The sequence below is a fragment of the Canis lupus genome, chromosome 14, assembly GCF_011100685.1.
Source record: "Canis lupus familiaris isolate Mischka breed German Shepherd chromosome 14, alternate assembly UU_Cfam_GSD_1.0, whole genome shotgun sequence".
Lineage (NCBI taxonomy): Eukaryota > Metazoa > Chordata > Mammalia > Carnivora > Canidae > Canis > Canis lupus.
In genome coordinates, this window is record NC_049235.1 from 40,809,638 (window position 1) to 40,824,883 (window position 15,246).

The 15,246-nt window shown below is 36.1% G+C and overlaps 1 protein-coding gene and 1 non-coding gene across 2 annotated transcripts in view; both read right to left on the reverse strand.

Moving 5' to 3' along the window:
- The window catches only part of HIBADH (3-hydroxyisobutyrate dehydrogenase), a 108,089-nt gene that overhangs the window by 41,309 nt on the left and 51,534 nt on the right, over window positions 1-15,246 (reverse strand). The gene's annotated exons all lie outside the window — the stretch shown is intronic.
- Window positions 12,358-12,461, reverse strand: LOC119867691. Its single transcript, XR_005369855.1, has one exon. It is a non-coding gene; the product is annotated as a U6 spliceosomal RNA (small nuclear RNA).

Genomic DNA, 15,246 nt, shown 5'->3' on the forward strand with positions numbered 1-15,246 from the left:
AGGTGAAGTGAACTGTGAAAGCAAATACATAAAAGCATAAAAGTATGGGATTTATTTAGAAAACAGTAAACAGGGGTGCCTAGGTGGCCCATTGGCTTAGGTGTCAGACTCTTGATTTTTGCTCAGGTCATGATCCAGGGTTGTGGGATCAAGCCCCGAAACAAGCTCTGCACTGGGTGTGGAGCCTGCTTGAGATCCTCTCTTTTCCTCTGTACCTACCCTCCATTCAGAAAGAAAGGAAAAGAAAGAAAAGAAAGAAAAGAAAGAAAAGAAAAGAAAGAAAAGAAAAGAAAAGAAAAGAAAAGAAAAGAAAAGAAAAGAAAAGAAAAGAAAAAATAGCTGAATTTGGAACAATTAAAACTCCAGATATACTGACTCTAAATTGATCTTCAAATATGCCATGCTCTTTTCCAATTCCAATCCTCAAAAATGATCTCTTTTTCTTAGAACGTCCTTACTTAACTCCATAATGCATGGTAAATACCTACCAGGCTCTTCAGGAAAGCAACTGGCCTAGAAGTCAATCCAATAAATATAAATAACTCAAACTATAACATCAATTTATCATGGCACTCATTTATACCTCTCTTACAGCAATTATCAATATGCACTGTAATACAGTGTCTTTTTCCATGTCCACCTCACTTACTAGAGTGTCAATTCCTAAAAGGACTATGACCTACTGTAACCCAGCAATTTATATTATATGTATGTATATATATACAATCCTCACAATAGGAATAGAAGGATGGAAGAAAGGAAAGGAGGACAAACCTGTAAATTTCCATGCAAGCACTGAAGAACTTTGACAATGAAGATCCACAACATGCACTGGCTGATGAGAAATATACATAACAACAATCTAAAGGCTGTGTAGTATCCAGGATAGTTGCTATTAGCCACATGTGACTGTTGAGAATTTGAAATACACTTAGTTCAAAATGACATGTGCTTTAGGTATAAAATACACACCAGATTTCAAAGACTTATTATGAAAAATTGGGTGTAAAATATCTCAATAATTTTTATATTGATTACACAAGGAAATTATACAATTGTATTTATATTACATCACACAAAATATATTATTATAATGATGATGTGGTGCCTGGCTGGCACAGTTGGTGAAGCATGCAAATCTTGATCTCGTGATTGAGTTTGAGCCCCAAACTAGGTGGAGCGAATACTTAAAAATAAAGTCTTTAATTACATAATTACAGAAAAAAGAATAACAAAATGGCGTTCAACTGTGTTTCTTATTACATTTCAATGCTGCTACTAGTAATTTAAAATTACCCATGTGGCTTGTGTTATATTTCTCTTCAACAAAAGAGAACAGTGCTATTCTCAGAGTCTGAACCTAAAAGATCAGAAAATCTGAAACTGTGGTATGTTATAATAAGAGAATCAAGAGAAGAACTAGTTTTATAGAAAAGATGAGTTTGACTTAGAGAATGAGTTTGACTTAAGGGATTCAAGAAATAAAAATGCATCTCTACAAAGTAGAAAAGTCTATGATAGAAATACAGAATTAGGAAAACTCTACTGGGATGACACAGTTGAAATTTTGGAAGATATGAGTTCCCACAGGAAATTTTACATCCTTCAGCTTAGAAGGAAGAAGAGGGGGAAGTAGTGAGGTTTTCTGAAGGGGCAAGAAGGACTAGGATCCCAAGATGGATCTCTAAATCATTACCTGCAGCAACGTGATATTAATAGCATCATAATTCCAGAATACTCTGGACTGAATATATTTGGGGTTGAAAATAGGGACCTAAATATATTAGATGTTGTTGCAAAGGAAAAGCACATTCAAATTCGAACTGATGACTCTCCACATTTGATTTATAAACAAACAAAACCCCTGTAAATCAGTTTCTATTATAATAAAGTACATACATAGGTTTAGGCATGTGAAACTTTTTACTTATTAAGCCTCCAGGATATGCTCTAAAAATACGGAATTTATATACTACATTCACTGGAAATAATCATTGAAAAAAACAGCTCAAGTTTAGAATCCACATATCTTCCACATTTCTTATTTTTATAGAAACGCAAGGAATTTGTACCATTTATAAGCAAAAAGTTATTTTTAACTAAACTCTCAATTTCTTCAAGATAGAACTATGCCAATGTAAGGAACATCCCTTCAAAGTATAAAATACATTTTTCTCCCAGGAGATTTAATAAAGAACTCTTGTAGTCTCAGTGGTATTACAATGTAGGTAATCAGGAAAAGCAAGTTGACTCTTAGTTTGTAGGTGTTCAGACAGAACTCATTTTAATGGACAAAGGTCTATATTTTGTGAAAAAAATTTCCAATAAAGGATAACCCACAACTCACAAACCTTAGCATTATAAAATTATTTTCAATTTTCCCAGCATAGGGATCCCTGGGTGCTTCAGCGGTTTAGTGCCTGCCTCTGGCCCAGGGCATGATCCTGGAGTCCTGGGATTGAGTTCCACATCAGGCTCCCTGCATGGAGCCTGCTTCTCCCTCTGCCTGTGTCTCTGCCCCTCTCTCTCTGTCTCATGAATAAATAAATAAATCTTTTAAAAATAAATAAATAAATAAGTTTTCCCAGCGTAAAATTATAAATCTTGACGCCCTACAAAAGGGTCTTTTGGTTGGGAATTTTAGTATTTTTAATTTATTTGCCAAGAATCCCTGGACTTAATAGATATACAGTATGATGAGGAGAGATCACACATATATATGTCATTATAACACAAGGCAGGATGGTTAAGTGCTTTACATTTAATAGCAGTTCACAGGAAGGATCACTTCTCCCCAAAGAGGAAATTATAGGAGGTAGCATCCATTTGGGCCGAGTTTGCAAGATAAAAAAATTAGATTAAAATCCTAGTAGAGGAAAAAAAAGAAAAAAAATCCTAGTAGAGGGATGCCTGGGTAGCTCCGCAGTTGAGCATTTGCCTTCAGCCCAGGGCGTGATCTTGGAGACCCGGGATCGAGTCCCACATCAGGCTCCCTGCATGGAGCCTGCTTCTCCCTCTACCTATGTCTCTGCTTCTCTCTGTCTTTCATGAATAAATAAATAATATCTTTAAAAAAACCCTAGTAGAGGGGCAGCTGGGTAGCTCAGTTGGTTAAGCATCTGACTCTTGATTTCGGCTCAGGTCATGATCTCAGGGGGTAGGATGGAGCCCTGTACCAGGCCCTGCACTCAGCACGGAGCCTGCTTGGGACTCTTTCTCCCTCTACCTGAGTGGCCCAGCCCTACTCTCACTCTCTCTCAAATAAATAAGTAAAATCTTAAAAAAAAAAAAAAAAAAAAAAAAAAAAATTTAAATGAATAAGTAAAATCCTAGAAGAAAAGGCCTGTGGAGAAAAGTAGTAAAAAAAAAAAAGAATAGAAAATTCAGTCAGATCCAGACTGTGGAGGGTGTGAAAGGGCAGGCTGAAAAGACTGAGCAGGCTTGGGGGAACAATGTATCAGCTACATGCCTGATGCAGAGAGAAGCAAATCCCAGAATGGTGGATGTAAGCACACTGGCCACAGGGTTCGTGAAGGCAATAAGAAGCAGAGGAAGCCTGAACAGCAACATGCTGATGTACCTGCTCTCTGAGCAGAATGTGGTATTGCCTGCAAGGAGAGGAAACACATGTGCACGTGTCCAAATTTTCCAATTTTTTATGTTTCGGAGGCCTCCTCTTGGGCAACCAGCCTAGCCTTTAAGGAAGAAAACAAATTGTTATCACATGAGTAGGGAAATGTGCCTTTTCCTGAATGGATTCCACACTGGACAGGCTGAGGAGAGCCATCTGCTCACAGCGGCGGTGGCGGCAGCCCGAATAAGGGTAGCACACTTGCTTGCATGCATCCGATCTTCCCTTTTACTGCCTGGCTCGGTCCAAGTCGTCTGCTCTGGGACTCCTTTAAGATACCCAGTAAGAGGCACATTCTACTGCTAGCTGAATCAAGGCTGGAAAGCTTGCAAAGAAACATTAGGTTACTGAGGAAACAAAGTAGCTGACTCACACTGAAGTGGAAAAGGGACCCAAAGGAGGAAGGAAAGAAACCAGGTGAAACAGAGTGAAGAGCAGGGATGGGAGCAAGAGAAACCAAGAACAAATATGAAGACTTCAGACCAGGGAGCAAGGGAGGAATGGACCAGAACCATTACATCTACGATCATGTAAATGTAATTTTCCTTTACAGTGAAACTTTATTTTTAAAACAACTTTTGGCCCATGAAAGGGGTGGAGGTGGTAACAAAGTTAATTATGTCTCATAATTAGTCATTAGGACTAGATAACAAAGCCTTCAGCAGTGTACCACTCTAATGATGGAGGACCAGCATCTGAGAAATATAATAGTTTATTAGCATAACCACATATGCAAAATACATAGAACCACTGTCACAGTTACCTTGTCATTGAATGATTAAATATGAATTCATAATTAGAAAAATCCACACTGTAATTTATTGGCTTTCCTGACTGTTCTGGTTCATTAAAAGTTGATTACTAAACAGTGACCTCTAGTGGCCCATAATTTTCTACTGCTACATTGTTTCTTTTAAAGAGTCAGCCAGGATACATTCCAAAAACCTATTTACTTAAATAAGGCTGTTACTCTGAAATGTTAATATTTTTTCCCTATAAAGGAAAATACTGCTTTCACTCATTCTCTTTTTAAAATGCATTCCGTGTGACAAATACAAAGTGGTAAAAAAAAAACACCTTTCTTGTTTCCACACATTCATTAACAAATGGTGACTGAACCCCTATGTGTAGGACTCTGACCTGGGTGTTTGGAGTATTTTATTAATACTTAGAAACTGTATTAGATAATAATAGAATGAACTTCATTCATTCTAATTAGAACCTAGGTCAAACTTAACATGACACTCATACTATTATCTATTCACTGCCTATATACACATGGGACATGCTGAAAACATGTTTTAATTTAAAATTCAAACATACTGGTAATTTCAGATCACTGAATACCAGACTATTGAGGTTTATGTTAAAAGGCAATTGACTAGTACTGTAAAAAAGTAAAAATTAAAAAAAAATCTAGCTTATTTCTTAAATTTTTCTCAGAGGCCTTTTAAAAAAAAAAAAAAAAAAACTAATAATGACACTTCTCAAGAGATCTACTTCTATAGCACAAAGCAAACTTTCCAAACATCATCTCTCCCTTAGGATGATTATATTTTTAAAGTATTTAAATGCCTATAGTAATGTTTTAAGTTAAACCCAACTTACAATTCTGTAAACATATCTGACTTTATTACTTGCTACCCAGGTATATTCATTATTAAAACAAAGTTTCAGAAAGGCTCACATTATGAAAAGATGACTTTGGGTATAGTATTGAAAGAATTACATGTATATATCTTCATCCCCCCAATTCAGTCATGGTATTGATCCTGGTTCTCTGAAGTAGTGGCAATGCTGCAGCTTCCTTAGATGATGTAATTAAGCCTCCAATAAATTTAAGATGTAAACAAAAGAAGCAAACTTCATGTACTATTTCTACAGAACACGGGGGTGTGGGGTGCCAGTTGTTTCCTGTGATGATTTAAGATAGTAGCTGGATAATGAGTTATACCTTCTGTAAGAACCGAATCACCATTTAATGCTATTATCAACAGTTCATGACCCACCAGCAAGAAATGTCAACCTGATTAATATAAACACTGCTGACCTCAAAAAAAAAAAAAAGAAAGAAAAGAAAAAAAACTTACTCCTTACTGTTACTAACATCTACTGTTCTTTAGTATGAAAATATAAAAGCCAAATCTTTAAGTTAAAATATTTTCCCTATGCAAATTTTGCTAAATGAGAGTTGGTAAGACTCTGAAAAGGTAGAACTGAAGACAATACTTAAATATATAGATTGGTTACAACTAAGGAAACATCTTTTTGGAAATACACGATTTTGTAAGTTCATTGTGTCATTTAAAATAGTTGCTTTATCTTTTTAAACAGACAGCATTAACTGGGGTTAGAATAAGATATAATTTTGGTTACAAAGCTCACTGTTAAATTTACTTCTGATATACAAGTTTCAAAAACAACCAGAGATAAGATCAGAAGGATCTAAAAACAGAGATTTTGAAATGTCATATTTCCTTCCATGAGCACAGGTATAAGAATGTTGGTATGAAAGATTCCTTTTTCTCAGTGTAATTGTAGTTCAGTCTGTTTCTGCTTTACACAATGAGCCATTTTTAACTGTAGGTAAACCTGAAAATGTGAAATTTCAGAAGAGGTTATTTAATGCTGTTATTTTCAGATTCCAAAAGGTAAGAGAAAAGCATATCCTATGATTGGGTTTCAGGAAAACACATTAGTAATTTTACACAATGGACAGCTGATCTTCACTAAAAATGGAACCAAATATTCCTCATTACAATAAGCTAGGTTTTCAGCATCTACAAAAAGTAAACCAACTTCTGCTTCTTTGTGCCTGGTTTAAAGGTTGGGCCTCTAAGAAAAGCATCTGACAACCGAACAAGTCAATATTCTCTATAAATGACTGCCAAGCTTGTAAAAATTTCATTTATATCAGGCTTTCTATGGTAACCAAGAGTTTACCCTGAGACCAATATTAAGGAAACAACCCAATAAATCCAGAATGAGGAAAATTTTAAGATAATTGATCTGGACTCCAAAACTGTCAACATCATGGAAGACTTTTTTTTTTTAATGGAGAGTATGGGAACTGCTCTAGATTAAAGAAGGCTGTAGACATATGACAATGAAACATAATGCTATTAGACACTGGATCAAAGAAAAGAAAAAAAGCCCACTTATTTGGAGGATAATTGAGAAAATATGAATATTGGCTCTTTATTAGATGATACTGAATCAATGTCAAATTTCTTGGATGTGATAATAGTCTTGGAGTTACATAGGAAGATGTCCCTGTTCTCAGGAGATTTATTAAAAGTACTTGGGTGTAGATGAATGCATTAGCCAAAAGAAAAAGTTTAGGAGGCTGGGGGGAGAGCCTATAAATTGAAATTAGAAACAGAACAATTAATTAGATAGCAAAGCACTGCTCCATCTATAAAACTCTTTAAACCAAAATTCTGGTGAGCTTTTACCCTATATGCTGATTATTTAGAAATGTTTCATGAATTCTGTTTTTACTGTCTTTAGGCAGGGGGTGAAGAAGGAAAAATTCTGACCTAGAGACCAATGTAGATAAATCCTTGTACTCTGATGAATAAAAGACACTTTATTAAAAACTTCTGAGTTAAATTTTTATAAACTGAATAATTCTTCATTAGTTTACATTATTATATTGCTGAGTTACCCTGTATCTCCATTTTAACAATCAGGTATAATATATATATGCTTTCTGTCCCTAGTAGCTCTAAGTTTTCCCTGGCAATAGCTTCCCAAGTAAATGAGTAACCACACTAATGGTATTTGTTCTAGGGTATCTACCAGGGCATTATGTATGGAAATTACCTAGCTGAGTTCCATCTGAGGGTTGTTTTACAAATAAAAACTCAACCACCAAAAAAAAGAGGCTAGGTATTTTTATCCTACTACTATCTGACTCACATTAGTAAAGAAACCTGGAAGTAAGGTTCACAGACTGTTTCTATGACACTTTCCAAGCTACTGAGTTACAGCTTATGTAAATCTATAATGTTTACTTCCATTCTAAAACGACACCACGAGTATATTGCACATGTAAACTTTCAAAATACACAGAAGTCTATTTGAATGATCATATATCTAGGGTTTGGTAAGAAGTGATAAAACCAAATTAGAATATATGTGGTTGTTTTTCCAATGACTTTACATGAAACAGAGGTGTCAAGAAAATAAATTCTTCCCCTGATTTTAATGAACGGAATGCAATCAATTATAGTAAGACCACAACAGATATAACTCACTCTAAGAATCATCATCCCTTGCCTCCTTAATAGATAAGAAAAAGTGAGAGAGCAGGTATTTACACCCAGGTCTTCTGAGCAGCACTGTTGGGTAAAAAGAACCTTGCGATTTGTACAGATCCACTCATTTATGAAACTGCCACCAATGAAAGCCATCTGAAAAGAAAAGCTTGAGCACTTAGAATCAGAAAGAATCTCAGCTCCTAGGAACTAAAAACTATCTAGATAACTAGAATGATCTGCCTAAAAATTCTAGGAAAAATTTTCAGATAAGCATATTTGTAGGGATTCCATAGAAAACCCTTTAAACCAAATTTCTGGTGAGCTTTTAGCCACTAAATTGGTAAAATGTATTTACCAAAATGTTTGGTAAAAATGATTGATTAGGTGTGTTTTGTGCTCTTCAGAGTTTATACTGTAATTTAGATCTTTTATTTTTAGAAAGATTCATGCATCCACTCACTCATCTCTCAATTCAACCCAAGTTTGGGTGTCTACTATGTTAGGTTCTGATGTAGGCACTGATATGGCAGTGAACAAAACAGAACAAATCTCTACTCTTGTGGCGCTTATATTCTAGTAGAGTCATTATCAACTCAAATTGCATATTAGAAACAATTCTTTGAGACTCTCATGTAGGTGGGGAGAAAGCAAGAGAGGTAGAAATCAGAATGGAAGTAAAGAGGTTAGCTTCAGATAAACCCCTGTTGGTTCATCCAGGAACAGAAAGGCAGAGTATATGTAGGTTAGTAGATGTGGTCATAGGATCCTATGGAAGTTCTTTCATAACTGTCTATCTTCTCTCCGAAAGTAATAAGGAAGATCATCAGCTGACATTGGGGAAGGTTACTAGCGGCTGAAAGAGAGAAGAGAAGGTATGAAATATTGTTTAGGTAATGGAAAGAGTGAATGGACTGTCAAGCAGTCTTAATGATCCACTTGAGATCAGTGATCATTAATTTACAAGAGCAACCAGGCCAACATGGTCATCCGTTTACTCCACCATGTTCAGCTACTCAAGGGCAGGTATAGGGCAAATGAATAGCTGGATTTGCTCAGGGATGGGTCTAATTCAATAGGAGGAAAGAGGAACAAAAGAGAGTTGTTTATGTATAATCATAGACCACGGAACATAAACTGATAGGAAAGGAAGTGGAGACATGAGGACAGGGATAAAAGAAGACACTGTTTTATTATTCTGCTTCAGTTCTCACTCCTTGGGCACGGTCATTAACTATACTGCTTATCCTTTTAACACCTGAAATTCCCTTCTTTTAAAATACTCAATTCTTTTTCTTACAAAAGGTAGCTTGATTACTTTTGTTCAGGAATGACCAAACATAGCCTAAAATCATAGTTTCTTTTATATTTCAGGGCAATTTAGTATTTGTGGGTCTTTCAGCATTTAAAGACGAAGACCTGAATATCATTTTTCTACTTTCATAAAAAAGAAAGGAGATTCTATTATAAATAGAAATCTGGAGACAGACCAATTCAAACAGATTTGGCCTTTCATGGTTTCCTTGATAAAGGCAAATCCTCTAGAAGAAATATAGTACTTGACTTTGTCTCCAACTTTATTTTTAGTGAAGTACATTTGAGAGATGAAAGGTACTTGTTTCCTCTCTTTGGATACAATTAGTATTTGAGATTAGGGGTCAAAAATACTTACTGCTAGGATTTAGGATTTAGAGGCAATCTCTTTCTCTCTTTTTTTAGAAAGAATGTTTAGGATTTTTTAAAAAGTTGACAGAGAGAGGGAATGCACATAAGCAGGGGGAGCAGCAGGCAGAGAGGGAGAAGCAGGCTTCCACACCAGGGAGCCCGATGGAGGGCTCATCTCCCAGGACCCTGGGATCCTGACCTGAGCTGAAGGCAGACACCTAACTGACTGAGCCACCCAGGTGCCCTCAGAGTCTCTTTTGAACAGAACTATCATTTGACTATCTGTTCCTCAAATGGTAGGTAATCCATGCTTCTTTATTCTCTTTGAAACATCACTGTATGCCTTATGAGTCCATAATCTGTTTCTTACAATTGATATATAAAAACCTCTAAAAGTAAAAGACATATTCTTCACTCATTTTACAGCAAAATCTCACCTGAACTGAGGTGAGGTTATTTACAGTCTCCCTTTATTCTGCTTAGTTTGAATATTCAATTATTTCACTGCAGAAATAATTAATGTGTCTGATTACAAGGGGCTGTCCTGGATTCTACTAGGGATGTTACATAATATATATGGTAAATATAAGGTTAGTATCTTTCTAAAAATCAAAAACAAAACTCACATGGCTCCAGGAGTTTCTGGCTTGGTCACAGAGTTAATAGTAATTCACTTCCACTTCCTGAATGATTATGATGTACCAGGCACTGTTTTATAAACGTTATTTTTTTTAAAGATTTTATTTACTTATTTGGGACACCTGGGTGTCTCAGTGGTTGAGCGTCTGCCTTCAGCTCAGGGCATGATCCTGGGGGCCTGGGATGGAGTTCCACTTGGGCTCCCTGCAGGGGGCCTGCTTCTCCCTCTGCCTATGTCTCTGCCTCTCTCTGTGTATGTTTCATAAATAAATAAAATCTTTTTCTTAAAAAAAGATTTTATTTACTTATTTGACAGAGAGAGAGAAAGAGCACAAGCAGGAATAGAGGCAGAGGGAGAGGGAAAAAAAAGCAGGATCCCTACTGAGCAGGGAGCCCAATGCAGGGCTCGATCCCAGGACCCCAAGATCATAACCTGAGCTGAAGGCAGCTGCTTAACCGATTGAACCACACAGGTACCCCTATATACGTTATTTTAATTTAACTGAACACTGAGGAATGAGTCTTTAAATCCCAGGGATGTTAGAATTTATGAACTTTAATCCAGTCTTTTCCCTACCTCAGAATCCATCCAGCTGCTCTGCCACAGTGAGGAGCTAAGCTAGCCACTCCCTGTGCTCATCTGGTAGTTTTCATTTCTCTTTAATCGGACACAGTATATTACATGTGTAAAACGCACAAACTTTAAGAGTCAGCCAGGCTTCGGTTTGAATTTGCTCTACCTCCACAAATAGCTAAGACATGTTCCTTAACGTCTTTGTTCAATCTCTTCTACATAAACAAAATAAGGGGGGTTAGGGGAAATACTACTTACACCACAGGATTATAAGTGAGAATCAAATGAGATAATGTCTGTAAAGCATTCAGCTACTTTGTAACAGTACCTGGCTGGGGACTTATTATGTAATTGTAGTTCATGAAAAAATAACTCTCCTTTACCTATCTCTACCAAAGGCAGGTGTATGATGCTGTTCACTTTCTAAATTACAGACGTTATTCCATAAAACTCTTTTTCACCGAAATAAAATGATATTCACATGATAAATGCTCTTGTTTTCAAAGGACCTTTATTTTGATTTCAAGAGCAGCTTTATTAGCCACTGAATGTCACAGATACATGGCTGGCATACAGAATCTTAGAGCTAAGACAGATGTTAGAAGAAGCATAAATACTGATCAACTATTATATCCCAGGAATATGACAACTCAATTCTTTCAACAAGCCTAACAGGTGGCTATTATTGTCCCAATTTTTAAAATAAAGGAGAAAATTTTCAATTTAAATAACTTAGACAACATCACAAAACTAGTGAAGAACAAGATGTCTTTGGAGCACTTGGCTGGCTCCGTCAGTAGAACATGCAACTCGATCTCAGGGCTGTAAGTTCAAGCCCCATGATAGGTATAGAGATCACTCAAAAATAAAATCTTAGAAAAAAAAGATGCCTTTATCAAGAGCCAGGAGGAAACAGTATCCATGATGCAGCCCTAACACTCTTAGAATAACATTTTTAAAACTTTTTCTATCTTCTCTCCCCAGAGAAAACTACTTAATACCTTAGTGTCAGAGAATACATTTGTAATAAACACAGTTTATATTTTTTTTACAAAAATTGAATCATATTGTGTTATTGTCTCACAACCTCCTTTTCCTAACAAAACACCATAAAACTTTTTCATGTCAAATATTTATCATTTTGATTCATATTATGTGATTTAAATCCTGATTATTAATTCCCTCCTCCTGGGCATCAGGTTTTTCCAAGTCATCATTATTTTACATCAATGGTTCTTAAACTTTTTGGTCTTACATATTATTGAGGACCCCAAAGATTTTGCTTATGTGGATTACATCTGTCAGTATTTATTATATTAGAAATTAAAACTAAGAAAATTTTAAAATATTCCTTAATTTACTCAAAAATAATAAACTCACTATATGTTACATGCTTTCATGAAAAATAAGCTTTCCCCCCCAAAAAAAGAATATTTACTGAGAAGAGTATCCTTGTCTGACAATTTTGCAAATCTCTTTAATTCTGGCTTAATAGAAAACCGCTAGATTTTTATACCAGCTTGAATACAAAGGCAGATTTACGTTGTTTTGGTTGAAATATATAAAGGAAAAGCTGATTTCATATGGGTATATAGTTGGCAAATGGAAGATTATTTTATATCATCCTTGCACAGGGGCCATGCTAATCTTCTCTGTATCGTTCCAATTTTAGTATATGTGCCAAAGCAAGCAATGGAAGATTGTTTTAATAACGTTTTCAGACAATTGTGATTACCTTTGATATTAAACCCAAACTTGACACGTGGTGGTTTAATAAAGACCAATTGCACATGTGTAATCTAAAATTGTTTTCAACGAACTTTTTTCAGTCTGTCACATTAAGATCTGTCTATTTTGCACTTTGAATGCATCTTTTACTCAGGTGTAATTCTGCAACATCATACAATGGTCTTTTGGAAAACAGTGGTTCGGTGAGTTATGCAGATCTTCCAAATTCCTAATATCACATACTAGGAATTCTTTATATAGCACATTCCTTAATAGTACAACAAATGTCATCGTAAGTCTTTGCCATTAGGAAGCTGTCAGGCTCATAGCATCAGATACAAATTTTCAAAAATTCTAATTTTTGCTAAAAGATTCAATTTTATCATGGCAACAAATACTTTTATCAGTTGCTTTCCTTGAAGTAACAGGATCTTTGTTCTTTTTCTATAAAATGTCTTGTCATAAATAAAAATGGTGTTCCACAAAAAAGTAGATACTTCAGCAGGGAAGTCAATCACAAAAGCACTTTTCCTCAAGACAACCAGAGTACCTACTGTGGCAGAAGTGTTATATGCATACTTTCCATTTCATCACACAAAATATTAAAAAAACACATGTATGCAAAAGTCAAGATTTAATAAAATTAGTACATTTTATTGCTTCATCAAAGACCTTCTTAAGCGAAACTACATGTGTGTCACAATGAAGAACACACAATGTCTTGATTCATGCTAAGGGCTTATAGTTTTACTCACCATTCCATTTGCACTGTAATATTAGCATTATTATGAAAATAATGTTGACCTCATGGCCTCCCTGGAGGTCCATGGGAACACATGAGAGCCAGAGAACACATGAGGTTCGTGAGAGCATACTGACAACCAGTGTTCTCAACAATGCTAAAAGAACATTCAGATAGCTAAATCTTTATACACATTCTTAAATTTGTGGGGATAAAGTCTAGAAAGTGGAATTACTAGAGGAGTTAATTATTTATATACATGTTTCAAAGCTTTTGATGCATATAGCCAGACTGTTCTCTGAACTGGCTGAAATAATTTACATCCCCAATAGCAGTCTATGCAGCTACATATTTCCCCTACCTTTATTAAAAACAGACTTTTGTATCTTCGCCAATTTGAAGGTTAAAAATGGTAACTCTTCTAGACTGTTCTTAATGTCATAAAGTGCAAGTTGCTCTAGTATGAACTACTTTGTTTCACCAGAATTTGGTTGCACTAAACATAAGCTTTGGGCTTGTAACAGCAAGTTTCTCAATTTACTAGAAAATGCTTCTAAGTAGTTTTCCTATCCTTAAAAAGCTGTATTGTCTAGTTACATGATTTTTTAGAGTAGGAATGTTATAAGACAGCAAAATTCTCAATTTAAGAACACAGATGTAAACTTTTTAATAGCAAGCATAAAGCTGGCCTTCTTCCCGTTTATTCTCATCTGAGATGAGTGGTTATATAATTCCTCCACATAAATGCAGTCCACCTCGACACACTGACTTCATACCAGTTCACTTACTTTCTTTGTAGTTAATTCTTTAAACAGGTCATTTTTGCTTATGAGCAATAAATCCAAGATAAATTATTAAATTATCACTGATTTCCTAGAAAACAAGTATGCCCTTATGACAAATATGAAAGAGGGAAAACATGCAAAGTAATATTGTTTTTCATCTTAACTAATGGTCAACATGAACCCTCAGGAAGGTGGCCAACCCAGTTTCAAGGTTTTAAGAATGCAACATAATCCAGACTGCAGTCTAGAGCAAATGTGTTTAAAAAAAAAAAAAAAAAAAAAAAGCCTACAGTCTTTGAAAAGGAAGGGCATCACTCTGGGAAGTGTTAGCTTTGTGGATGTAACAGTGACCACCTCTACTTTCCTGGGACAGATTTCTTTAGCTTAACAACCCTCGCTGGTGACTTGTGACATTCTCCTGCCAGTCCCTGCAGGTCCAGTACCCTGACAGGCCATTATGAAAAGGCTCTCTAACAGGGCCACTGGCTGTCAGAAGCCACCAGCTGGCCTGCCACAGCCCTGCAGTCGCCAGGGTCCAGCTGCCAGTCTGGGCGGTGCTGTCCATGCTGAGCAACGTGCCACCCAGCTGCTGCATGGTCACGTCCATCTGGAGCTCTCTAGCTAGACAAATCTCTATGCCTGTCAGATCTCTTCAGCAGGCCTTGTTATGCAAATTCAATTACTCAAGTGTGCCCTATTACTGCTGGCTAACTGCTCCTAGAACCAATCTCACACTGACAGTTCACATTTTTTGCTCACCAAAAAGTACCTCATTTATTCTTGCTTTGCTATTCCCTTGTATCATTAAGCTGAACAGCCAAAGTCCACGGTATTCTAACCTCTCTGCAGTGGGCTACTGTTCTCCACAAAGAGCGCAGGGGAAAATTAATTACAAAAGAAAACCTTCTTATCAGACATGAAGTGGTATTAAAGCTGCAGCCTCCCTGCACTTGACAGAGATGATTTTACTACCAGAAATAGGAAATTTAAATCTTAATGACGGAAAGGAATACCTGGTATAACAAGTTATACTGGACCAAAAAAAAATGAATTATTAGGAGAAAAATGCCATAGTAGTACTTTTACTAATACTCACTTTTAAATAAAAAGGGAAGTGACAAGAAATTTCAGGTAAAGTTCATGCTGATGGCTCCCTGCCTTGTCTACAATTCCCACTCCCATGTGCCCCTCCCGAGCCATGCACTCCCTGCCTGTTCCTCCCT